Here is a 12025-nt window from a genome sequence, read left to right as displayed (position 1 = left end):
CAAAGGACCTCTGGCTTGCAGCTGGGCTGCTTCTGTGCCATGTTCAGAGCACAGAGATCTTGAAAAGGCTGTCTTGGGTCCTGTTTGTTCCGAGGTACCAGGCAGGGTCTTGCTGCCCACCAGCCACTTAGGTGTATCTCAGTCTTCCTCTCCGCAACCAGGAAAAATGGCTTTCTAGCTTAGGGGACATGGCCTACTGATGCCATTTAAGGCGTCTAGTCTCTTCCTGAGACTCATGTTGCTAGAAACAACAAGATGTAGTCAACAGTGGACCACATATCTGACTGTGGTCCCATGAGATTATAATATCATAATTTTTATGTACCTTTTCTATGTGTAAATATGTTTATTTTTATTATTTTTTGAGACAGGGTCTCTGTTGCAGGCTGGAGTGTGGTGACATGATCATAGTTCACTGCAGCTTGATCTTCTGGGCTGAAGCGATTCTCCCACCTCAGCCTACCAAGTAGGTGGGACTACAGGTGTATGCTACCACACCTGGCTAATTTTCTTTTTTTTTTTAAATGAGAGACATTATCTCACTATGTTGCCCAGGCTGGTCTCAAACTCCTGAACTCAAGGGATCCTCCTACCTCGGCCTTCCAAAATTCTGGTATTACAGGTATGAGCCACTGCCCGCAGCCTAAACATGTTCCAATACACATATGCATACCTTTGTGTCCCAACTGCCTACAGTATTCAGTACAGTAACATGCTGTGCATGTTTGTAGCCTAGGGGCAGTAGGCTACACCATATAGCCTAGGTTTGTAGTAGGCTTTTACCATCGAAGTTTGTGTAACTATACTCTGATGTTTGCAGGATGAAACTACCTAACGACGCATTTCTCAGAATGTATCTCTGTCATTAAGCGAGTATCTGTTATTAAACAATGCATGACTGTATTTCTGTATTATGCTCTGCTATGTCCCTCACCTGAGCCAATGAATAAAAGGTGATCACCTGCTTAATAGGAAAAAGGAAAGGGGGAAATAATAGGAAGCCCTGTGAACTCAATTCAGGAACTGAAAAATCTGGGCTCAACAGCTGCTTGATCTGGTTAGGTCACTCTGCCTTTGCTTGCCCATCTAAACTAGTACTGATGGCTCCTACCGCAAAGGGTTCTTATGAGAATAAACACAAAACAGTAGATGAGCATGGAAGTTCCTTGGCTTATAGCAAGAAGTGATTTGCATCTGCTTCCCCAGCATCCAGCCCTGGGCAAGGCACATGGGAGGCAGTAGGAGCTGGTGCAAACCACTGGTGAATCTAATACACTGTTGAGAGAGATGCCTGACATTCTTACTCACTCAGGCCCGCAGCTGCAACCTGTTGACTCCTGTTTTACTCTTTGTTGAACATGGAAATGTGTTCATTTTTGCCCTCCAGGGCAGAAAATAATATCTTGGAATGTGCAAAAAAGATAAGGCACTATATATTAAGTTCTACTGTGGCCTCCACATTGATGATGGGTACCACGAAAAATATAACAAAATGTAAGGCATGCTCACGCCCTCCAGAGAGTTTATAATTTAGAGAAACATGCCACAACACTTAAAAGCCAAGATAATATATGAGAGAAATAAGTCCATCAAAAATGGACATCTCAAGGGAAGTTATGAATGAGAGCCAACAGAGTGGCACGGTGTATGTAGTAGACTGGAAGTAAGGGCTAGTATGGCATGACAGGGGCTGGAGCTGGCTTATGTTAGGTAGTTTTCAGCTGCAAAAAAAAAAAAAAAAACCCAGAAGAGCAACCCAAAATATCTTAAGGGGTAAGAATATCTGTTATTTCACATAACAGCAAACCTGGAGCTCAGAAGTTCATGCAGGGGCCCAGCTGGTCCCCTGTGGGTCCCAGTTGGCTCCCACAGTTCCAAGTACCTCAACGACTTAGAGCAGCATAAGAAAACTTTCTCCCGAGACCCTCCCAACTGGCTTCCTCACATGTCTCTTGGCCAGATTGTCACATATCTGGGCCTACGCCAATCCCTGGCAAAGGGAAGGGCATTACCAGGCCGGTCATGGTGGCTCACGACTGTAATCCCAGCACCTTGGGAGGCTGAGGTGGGTGGATCACTTGAGGTCAGAATTTCAAGACCAGCCTGACCAACGTGGTAAAACCCCGTCTTTAAAAAAAAAAAAAAGGAAGGGCATTACCAAGATTGGTTTCAACTTAAGATTCACTCCTAGGGCTGGGGCTAGGGAAGGGCCTTTCGCTGAGTACACAGGTAGGATAGGAGTGTACATTCTAATAAACGGGGTTTCTTCCAGCAAGGGAGGTGAGATGCATTTAGAAAGGCAACCAGGCCAGGCGTGGTGGCTCACACCTGTAATCTCAGCTACTCAGGAGGCTGAGGTGGGAGGATCAGTTGATCCTGTGAGTTCAAGGTTACTGTGAGCTATGATGGCACCACTACTCTCCAGCCTGGGTGTAATAAACAAAGACCCCATCTTTGTTTATTTTTTTTTAAAGCAATCAACAGTGTCTACTCTATAGGTAGTGCTGGGAAGAAAAAAGGAAGGATTTGGTAACAAAATAGCATCCTGGACTCTGAAACAGATCTCCTGGGTTCAAACCCATGTCCTGTCATTTAATGACCTGAGCAAATAAGGAAACATCACAATGCCTTAGTTGCCTCATCTCTGAAATGTGATAATAATGGTTCCTACCCAGACCATAAATTTCATGGGCACAGGGTCTTGCTCACTGAGTTCTCCCCAGCACCTAGCAGAAAGCATTATACCTAGCAGGTACTTGGTAGATACTTGTTGAATGGGTTAGTTAATTCTAATGTGAGGATTAAGTGAGATAGTGTATTAGGGTTCAGCACAGTGCCTAAAGTATGTGCTCAAAAAAGTCATTTCACTGCAGGCTTTGTAGAGACCTTGGGACCTCTACATCAGTGGTCCCCATCCTTTTTGGCACCTTTGGGACCGGTTTCATGGAAGACAATTTTTCCACAGATGGGGGATGGTTTCGTGGTAAAACTAGATTTTCAACCCGGATCCCTCACATGTCCAGTTCACAATAGGGCTCGCTTGCCTATGAGAATCTAATGATACAGGCAAGCGAGCCCTCTGAGTATCAGGAGGCAGTGCTCAGGCAGTAATGCTTGCTTGCCTGCCGCTCACCTGTGTGGCCCAGTTCCTAACAGGCCATGGACCGGTGCCAGTCTGCAGCCCAGGGGTTGGAGACCCTGCTCTGTATGTGTCTTTCAGTTCTTTTGCACTGCCTGTGCTGCCAGGTCAGGGTCTGCAGGGTTGACCCTTTCACTGACAAAAGACTTTTATTTTTGGTCCTATCCCTAGTGAAGTCCCAGTCGGTCTTTGGTAGTCCCCCCCTTTTCCTGCTCTGACAGAGACAGACCAGCCCCTCTTATAGGGGCTGCTCCTGGGAAAGGCTCATCCATAGGCTAGGCCTCTGCCGGGCCTGCTGCCAGACACTGAGCCTCTGGAGATTGAGAGCTGACACCCCACTGAGGTGTAGGGCTGCATCCAGTCAGCACAGAGGGAGGCATATCCCTTGTAGCAGTACCCACAGCTCCTGTCACAGCAGGCTGTGGCCAGACCCTGGAGTGGCTCCCTCTCAGCCATCTGTTCAGTCACCCAGAAACAGCTCCCAGTGAGTTCCTGCCTCAGTCACGTGGTGTCACACAGAAAGCCAGGGCATTGCCACTTCCTAATTTGAGACAAGATATGTAAACACGTTGAGCCTCAGACTCCTTATCTGTAGAACTTGGGGTAATGATACCTACTTCATGGTGTTTTGAGGATTGCATGGAATCACAGATGGAAAGAGCCTAGCTGTACTATGCCTGACACATTGGAGACTTTACATAAAAGGGTTTTCAGCTGCTGCCACCCCCACCTTTGAAACCAAGTATTTTCACAATTCCATACACCTGGTCCTGGAAAAAAGAACTCCATTCCCCATTCACTTACTTGAAAACCCTTATTTTTTTTTTTTGTCCCCAAGAGAGGGTCTTGCTCTGTTGCCCAGGCTGGAGCGCAGTGGTGCAATCTTAGCTCACTGCAGCCTCAACCTCCCAAGTAGCTGGGACTACAGATGTGCACCACCATGCCTGGTGAATTTTGTTTATTTTATGAGATGAGTTCTCGCTGTAGCCCAGGCTGGTCTCGAATTCCTGAACTGAAGCGATCCGCTGGCCTCAGCTTCCCAAAGTGCCAGGATTAAGGTGTGAGCCACCATACCTGGCCTGAAAGAAAGCCTTTTCTCCTGAGGGAAAACTGTTCTGGAAGTCAACAGCAGAGTCCCTTGCCAGGGCCACTTCTAATCCTGATGAGATTCTGGCCTGTACTCCCTTCCCTCATATTTTGTATAGTATTGTGATTAGAGATTGGGTAAAAAGGGAAGACCTTGCCAAATGGTGCCCACCTGCTACCCTTTCCGGCTGTCTGCTGACATTGCTCACTTGTGTTGAGTCTCATCACTGACTGTGCCTGCCCTTGGCCCCTGCCAGCATCCTCCACACACCTTGCCGACAGGAGGACAGCGGGAGCAGGGCCACAGGAGAGGGCACACAAGAGACCTAGAGCATCCCTATCTGACAAGGCCCTGAAACTTCCCTCCCACTGAGGATCTCAGGACTTGACCTAGTTATCCCCCAGTTTGCTGCCAATACTTTAGGAGCAGGCAGGTGTCCAGATAATGTCTGTTCCTCTGTGCCCACCCTGCCAGGGAAACAGCTTGGGAAAAATCTCTTGAAGGTGGGGTCCCTGCTTCTGGCCTAGCTCTCCTGGAGGCCCAGGGCTGTCAGGTGCTACCAAGGTAAGGCCAGCTCTGGAGTGTGGGACATACAGGCCTCCAGTGGCAACACCTGCTCATTAATCAAGCCCTTCCTTTCCCGAACCTGCCCTGGCTTGGGATGGTGGGAAGGGAGGAGGGCAGAATCTTTTCCTCCCTTCCTGGGCCTATGGTGAGAGGCGCTGACTAGTGTGGGCGGGTGGAGACAGGCCCATCAGAAGGCCTGAGTGAGGCACCCTCTGTACATGCAGTACAAGCAGGTGGGGAGTGCGGGGAGTAATCTAAGGATCTAGAAACATTTGACAGCAAAGGAATTTTACCCGCTGGAGCCCTAGGCTTTGTTTCTAAAAGTTTTTATTATTCTTTGGAAAAACTTGGAAGCACTGGTTTATGAAAATGTTTAGCACTTCATTGCTACATGGCCTTTCCAAACACATCCCCAGATGTTTTTTTTAAAACCATGCAGTGGGTCAAGGTTGATACAGGCAGTTGTTCCAGCTGAGTCCAACTCACCAAAATGGTGCAGGTGAGGCAAATTACTTTTGAGGCTGCAAGTACTGTATATGTCCATTAACAAAAACACAGTAAAGTAAAAGACTTTAAGAAATTGCAAGGACACTGGCTTGGCTGATTCCTGCTGCTGCAAATTCCTGGAAGCCAAAATTCAAAGGCAGAAACGTCTCTGGTGACAGCACCACCACTGCCTTTGACCAAATTGTAGATCTGTCACACTCAGGGCTTGCTGCTAGCATGGGCCTGCCATTGGCAGCAAGGGGAACTCCATGGGCCTGTGAGGAGAAACAGCTGAGTTCCTGACTTTAATTTTCTGGGAGGCTTACCTGAGTCACCTAATCTCTTGGGGCTGTGGTTTTCTCACCTGTAGAAGGAGGGGTGGGGCTGATATCCCTAGAGTCCTTTTCAGCTCTGGGATTCACGCATTCTAAGGAAGGTGGCTAGGGTATAGAACCTCTAAAAATGTGTATTGATTCCTTCAACAAAGTTTCAATGAGCACCTGCCTTGTGCCAGAAACCCACCACTGGCCCAGAAACCCAAGCATCTGCCGGCCTGCCTCCTGCAGCTGCAGCAACCTTTGCAAGCCAGCAGAGCCCCGCTTTCTACAGCCTGTGGAAACAATGGTTCTAAATTTGCAGATCTTCTCATCAAGACAGGAAGTCATGAAACATGATAGAATAGAGGAACTGGTCTCAGTTTGCACATGCCATCAGTTTCACAAGACAGGAATCAACGATGGCCAATTATCACACTCAGGAACTGAAAATGATTAGAAAAAGTGGCAAAGATGCTATGGCAACCATTGGCTGGTGTTTGGCCTCCAGCACTCATTCCCCTTTGCTTTAGTGACAGCACCCTAACTTTCCTCCCTGCATCATGTGGTAACGGAAGCATTGTCTCCAGGACACCCTGCCTGAGAGACAGGCATATGAGCCAGCCAATCAGATTCCTTCCCTGCAGGGATGCACTGGGTGGACAGCATGGTGGTAGCACCTCTCGCCCAGGTGGGGGTGATCTGTGGGACTGGAGTCAGTCCTGTCACTGAGAAGACCCCAGGATGGGCGTAGCTCCTGTCCTGGACTTGATTTTCCAGGCTGGTAGTTAGAGAACAGGACTGATGCAGATTCAGGGGAGGTGGTTTTTTTGTTCTCAGTTCCTTTCTTGAAATGACTATTATCTCTGCTAGCTACTGTAGCAAAAATCTGGAAAACATGATGTTTCTTGATTTATGACATTGTTGCTGTTACTTCAGGAATTTCTGCCTGCTTCTCATAAGCCAGCAGAAACTCAGAAATGTTACATTTCTTAAAGAGTCATTGTAATTATTATCTGAATGAGATGATAATGTTTTGAATTTAACGTAATAAACTCTATCTCCTGCCTTAGCACCTTCACATCTTCATGTTGCCCCTCCCTTTAAGACAACATTTCTGAAACTTTGAAATACACGAGGGAAGAAAAAGTGTTTTCTGTATCTCCACATCACCTTAAAGTGGAATTTATGAAGAAAAATGTTCAAATATATAAATTTTAAGTCCTCTCCTTGAGTTTCTATTATTAGGTTTTTGTTTTGTTTTGAGACTGAGTCTCACTCTGTTGCCCAGGCTGCAGTGGCACAGTTTGCTCACTGCAACCTCTGCCTCCCAAGTTCAGATGATTCTCCCTGCCTCAGCCTCCCACGTAGCTGAGATTACAGGTGTCCACCACCATGCCGGCTAATTTTTGTATTTTTAGTAGAGACAGGTTTCACCATGTTGGCCAGGGTGGTCTGGAACTCCTGACCTCAGGTGATCCACCCACCTCGGCCTCCCAAAGTGCTGGGATTACAGGCGTGAGCCACTGCACCCTGCCTATTTATTAGTTTTAAAAACATACATTCCTTTGGTTTTAATTTTGTATTGTTTAAATACATGTTCACTGAAACAATGCAAGAGTGTAAAAAGTCCAAATTGAAAGACCCCTCTCACCACTCCTATTTCCAAGGATTACCACACTGATAGTTTGTGGTTAAACATACAAATATAGAAATAACTTTAAATAAAAAACGTATATGAGATTATGCCATCTCATATTTTCAGGTTAACATTGTTCAACCTGGTCTTTTCTCTCAACTGTCGTGATCATCCTTCCTCATACATACAGATGACCAAACTCATATTTTAAGGCTGCAGATATTTCATTGCATAGGGATGTACCATCCTATATTAATCCACCCCCCCAATTAATCTGCCTAATTGATATATATTTTGGTGGCTTCTGATTCCAGTTTTTGCAGGTACAAACAGTGCTACAGTGAATATTCTTTTTTTTTTTTTTTTTTGAGATGGAGTTTTACCCTTGTTACCCAGGCTGGAGTGCAATGGCACAATCTCAGCTTGCCTCCCAGGTTCAAGTTATTCTCCTGCCTCAGCCTCCTAAGTAACTGGGATTACAGGCATGCGCCACTAAGCCTGACTAATTTTGTATTTTTAGTACAGATGGGGTTTCTCCATGTTGGTCAGGTTGGTCTTGAACTCCCAACCTCAGGTGATCCGCCTGCCTCAGCCTCCCAAAGTGCTGGGATACAGGTGTGAGCCACCGTGCCCAGCCCAGTAAATATCCTTATACAAATATCTTCAGGCTGATGTACAACTATTTCTTAACTTGGGTTCCTAGAAGGGCATTTGCTGGATCAAGTATATACACATTTTGAAATTTTGGTCAAGACTATAAAACTGCCCTCCCAAGAAGACTGTACCAACTCACTCTCTCACCTGCCATATTTTTCCCCCCTGCGTGATGACAGGGAGTGGCATATCCCTTTTGTTTTAGTTTGCGTTTCCTGGATTATTTGTTAGTGAGAGAGAGCAGAAGTGGATTATTTATAACTAAGTTTACACACAAAATTACCTGGAGATACAAAAAGAAAAATACCAAGTTCTTCTCTAAAAGAAACTGATAACCTAGTTAAAGGGAAAATGTTACATGTCGACCACAAATTGAAGTTCTTATATTTAGTGCCAAGACATCTAACACTGCGTTCAGTCAAGATGTCGATGCATGCAGCTTGAGACCTTTGCACAGAAGGTGTCTGGGGTCATGGTTTGTGAAGATTAACCTGCCACCAGTGGGTGGGTGGATAAAAACTAATGTTTATTGGGATCAAGATGAGCAGTCTCTGTGCCTGAAGCTTTTTTCATTTAATTCCCACAGCCCTGTGAGGCAGGTGAAATCATCCCCATTTTAAAGATGAGAAAATTGAGGTTCAATTGGTTCAATAGCATGCAAAAGCACTCAAACTGATAAACAGTGCAGCTGAGATGCGAACTCAAGACTGAAAACTCAGAGTCTGGGTTTTTAACCAAATACCACAGGGCTTCACTACAGAAGAAAGTTGGAGTTTTCAAAAATAAAATGTAGAGCTGAGTGCCACCTTGGATACAAAGGACTGGGGAAGAGTCAAGAACTCTCAGGCTTCCCTCTGGCTGTCAGTAGCAGTAGGTCCTGGCAGTGGGAGCTGGGCCATCAGAGGTGGTGCCTCAAGTGGGGCAGGCACAAAATGGATTCTGGGGTGAGCCACAGAAAAAAAGAGATTTTCACGGGAGTGGTGGCTGAGTGTGGAGAGATAAGAGCAGGGGACCAGGCCTGGAGCCTGGGCAGCCCACGATTGGACACTAGGAGAAGAAAAGGAGCCAGTGAAGGAGACACTGAGGCTAGGGGTGGGGATGGCACTGGGAAGGTTGGGCTCCACCTGGCACTCTGGGGAGCTGCTGGCAGGGGGGCACCCAGAGAGCTCAAGCTGCCTTACCAGCAAATGCCTCTTTCTGACCAGGGGCCGTGAAATAAAGGGCCGCGGATGAGTAACTGGTTTCTGGTCCCTGCCAACCCAGGAAGCCAGCGCCCACCCTGCCTCATATGCCCTGCCTGCTACGCTCAGCCTTCCAACCAAACCAGCTGAGACCAGCACCTGCCAGGTCTGAATCCGCAGCTCCAAGTTCTGGGGGGCAGGGGTGGGGGTCAGCCAAGGAGGTCTGATTTCTTGGGGTCAAGAGTAGGGAGGACAGCAGGGAGGCTCACCCTGAGCCCGGCAGGCAGCCCTTCCTCCTCCTCCCTTTCAGCAAAGAAAGGCAGAGAAAAACGTGTTTTTATAAATAGCTCCAGCCCCAGCTGATTTGTAAATTCAGTGGGGTTTTTTGTGTCAATGACATCACCTTCCTCCCCATGGCAACCCCCGACGATATCAAAATTGCCAAGCAACGTTGGAGCAGCTCGGCGCCCCAAACCGAGCAGGTCGATGCCTGAGGATTTAATGAAGAAATCCCAAAGTGAGCCGGGGCGAACTGTGGAGGAGGGGCGCGCCGCGGCCGGAGCCGCCGGGCCCTGATGGGCGGGAGCGGGGTGGAGCGGCAGCGCCTGCCACGCAGCCCTGGGCGCTGGGCTCCGTGGCCGGGCTCCCGAGACAGCCGCGGGTCCAGGCAGGTGGGGGAGGGCGCTGCTCCCGTTCCGAGGTGCCAGGAGCCACCAGCAGCCATCCAGGTGACTAAGCCGGCCCACAGGCATTGAGTCACCACCCGCCCCGAGCTGTTCCTGCTTCTCCTTTGCATCTGATTATTTTGGGAGCTGGAAACTTGGAGCTGCACCTGAGTCCCGCCCTTCTAGCTCCCCCCTCCCTACCTTGGGCTCCAGGAAGATGGGACGTGCTGTGAGTCTGCTCCCACCCCCTAAAGATATGGAAGATACTGTGGGGGCCAGAGGTGCCCACAAGGCTGTGGCAGCAGGCAGAGTGCAGTAGCAGACATGGTGGTCAGGCTGCCGGTGTGTGTCCTCTGGAGGTGTCGGGACAGAAGGGCGGTCTTGTCCGAGCTGACTGGAGTCCTTCCGGGCTGGCTCTGAACTCATCTCCCACGGGGATGTTTCTGTAAAGGAGTGGCTTCTGAGGTCGGAGTGGCATTTGGAGAGCGAGGCTGGATTGGCTTAGGCTGGCCTGGGCAGGTAGGTGGCTCCGTGCTGGGCGTGGACCCACGTGTGTGAGTGCGAGAGCGTGTAAGCTGGGGTGTGTGCCATCGCTCTGCTGGGGCAGCAGCTGGGTCCAGCAGAGAGCTGGCTGGAGGCTTGACAGCAGTTTATCCTAATTGATGATGGGTGGGCGCAGGCCCTGAGATGGGCGTCAGGGAGAGGGGACGCCAGACACACGGCCTGAGCAGGGTGAGGAGCAGCTGCCAGCCCCGGCAGGCCCAGGCCCTGTCTGGGTGCACAGGACAGAGACACAGCAAGATGCCCAGGTAGGAAGCTGTCTGGAGGGGCTGGCCAAGGGTGGGAGCCCATCATCCGGGGCTGGACAGACCATCAGCTGCCCCCTCATTCTGGCAGGCCTGTGTACCAAGGAAACAGCTTCCTACCGAGAACCTTGTCACACTCTCCCATGCAGGGCCAGGCAGCACCCATGTGCATCTCTGCTGAGCTCACAGGGACACATTCAGTGAGAAGGGCGCTGGCCAGGGCACGGCTTCCCACAGTCGGGACCCAGCAGGTGTCACCCTCAAGCCCCTGGTCCCCACAGGGCATGCCCCAGTGTGTGTCAGGAGGAGGGGGGAGGTCCCACCTCCCCCACACAGCTGGCAGCTTTGCGGGCACACCGGTGAGTAAGCTGCTGGAGGGAGGGGAGCTGTGTGCCCACAGAGGCAGGACCACACCAACCAGGAGCCTTCAGGAAAAGAGGCTGGGAGAGAAAAGCACTGAGGTTTTCTTTTCCTTTTTTTTTTTTCTTCTATTTTGCCTGAAGGGAGTGCCACTTCCTGGGCTAGAGACAAGCACCAGCCTGCAGTGGAGAACGCGGGGCCCCGCTGCCCAGAAGCAGCAGCCACGGTAAGGTCCCCACTGCCGCTGTGTGTTCAGGCTTCCTGGGTGAGGGACAGGGGTGCCCAGGTGTCCAGGCCGCCCCCCATCTGGTACAGGGAGGCTAACTCCACAGCTGCGGGTTCCTGGGTCAAGGAGCTCCATCCCCACCCAACCTGCACCCCTTTTCCAGATTGACTGTGAAACAGTCCAATGCCAGCTGGACTCTGGCTCCCTAGCTAGAGGGAGAGATACTTGTATCTGCCGTTCCTGCAGGTACTTCCTGAGCCTTCTGGGCAAAGCCAGTGCCACCAGGACACCCCTCTACAAGCCCCCCCTCACCTTACAGCCTCAGGGATATTTCCCTCGCGTATTCATTCCACAAATACTTAGCACGCACTGCTGGGTCCCAGGCTCCAAGTCACACCTTTTTGCTGGGCATGACCTGGCACAGATTCTGACTCTGAAACTAAGCATCAGGGCAGGTTCAGGGAGCTGCCTGGCCAAGCATAGTCACTTCTCACAGGCCTTGGGCTGCCCACCTCTGCTGCAGGGAGGATAACCTGGTCAGCTTCAGGGACATTGGGCCCAGTGAGCTTGGGTCTATAAAGCACTGGGCCCACCAGAAAGAAGGCTAATGTCCTGCAGCCTCCAGTTGTCCTTTCCCTGGCATTGTACACCAACAGGTTGATGCAGTTCTGCTTGGGGTCTTCCTGAGGCTGGTTCTGGTGGGAACTGGGCTGCAGGAGGAGAGGATGAGTTTAGGGGCTGTTGGGCCTGGGATTCAGCCCCGTGCGAGCTCATCTAGCTGGGGTTGAGGCCTTTGCGCCAGGCAAGGGATCCCCTCTGCAGGCAGGCTTTCCTGGCAGTTGTCCCAGTCCAAGGCTTGGAGGTGGCACCTGGGAGCCCTAGTGACCAGAGGACCTGGTCC

The 12025-nt window shown here is 49.9% G+C and overlaps 1 protein-coding gene across 5 annotated transcripts in view; it reads left to right on the top strand.

The window, feature by feature from the left end:
• Positions 1-9495: 9495 nt before the first annotated feature.
• PAK6 (p21 (RAC1) activated kinase 6) overlaps positions 9496-12025 on the top strand; it is a 36471-nt gene continuing 33941 nt past the window's right edge. The window contains exons 1-3 of one of the 5 annotated variants that reach the window (XM_078334389.1): positions 9496-10251; positions 10688-10897; positions 11042-11124. The gene's annotated coding sequence lies outside the window, so the exon portion shown is untranslated. The remainder of the gene's footprint in view (positions 10252-10687; positions 10898-11041; positions 11125-12025) is intronic. The other 4 variants (XM_035259858.3, XM_009005570.5, XM_035259860.3 and 1 more) reach the window with 4 other exon arrangements.

The sequence above is a fragment of the Callithrix jacchus genome, chromosome 8 (genome assembly GCF_049354715.1).
Source record: "Callithrix jacchus isolate 240 chromosome 8, calJac240_pri, whole genome shotgun sequence".
Taxonomy (NCBI): Eukaryota; Metazoa; Chordata; class Mammalia; order Primates; family Cebidae; genus Callithrix; species Callithrix jacchus.
This window is presented reverse-complemented; position numbering and strand designations above follow the sequence as displayed.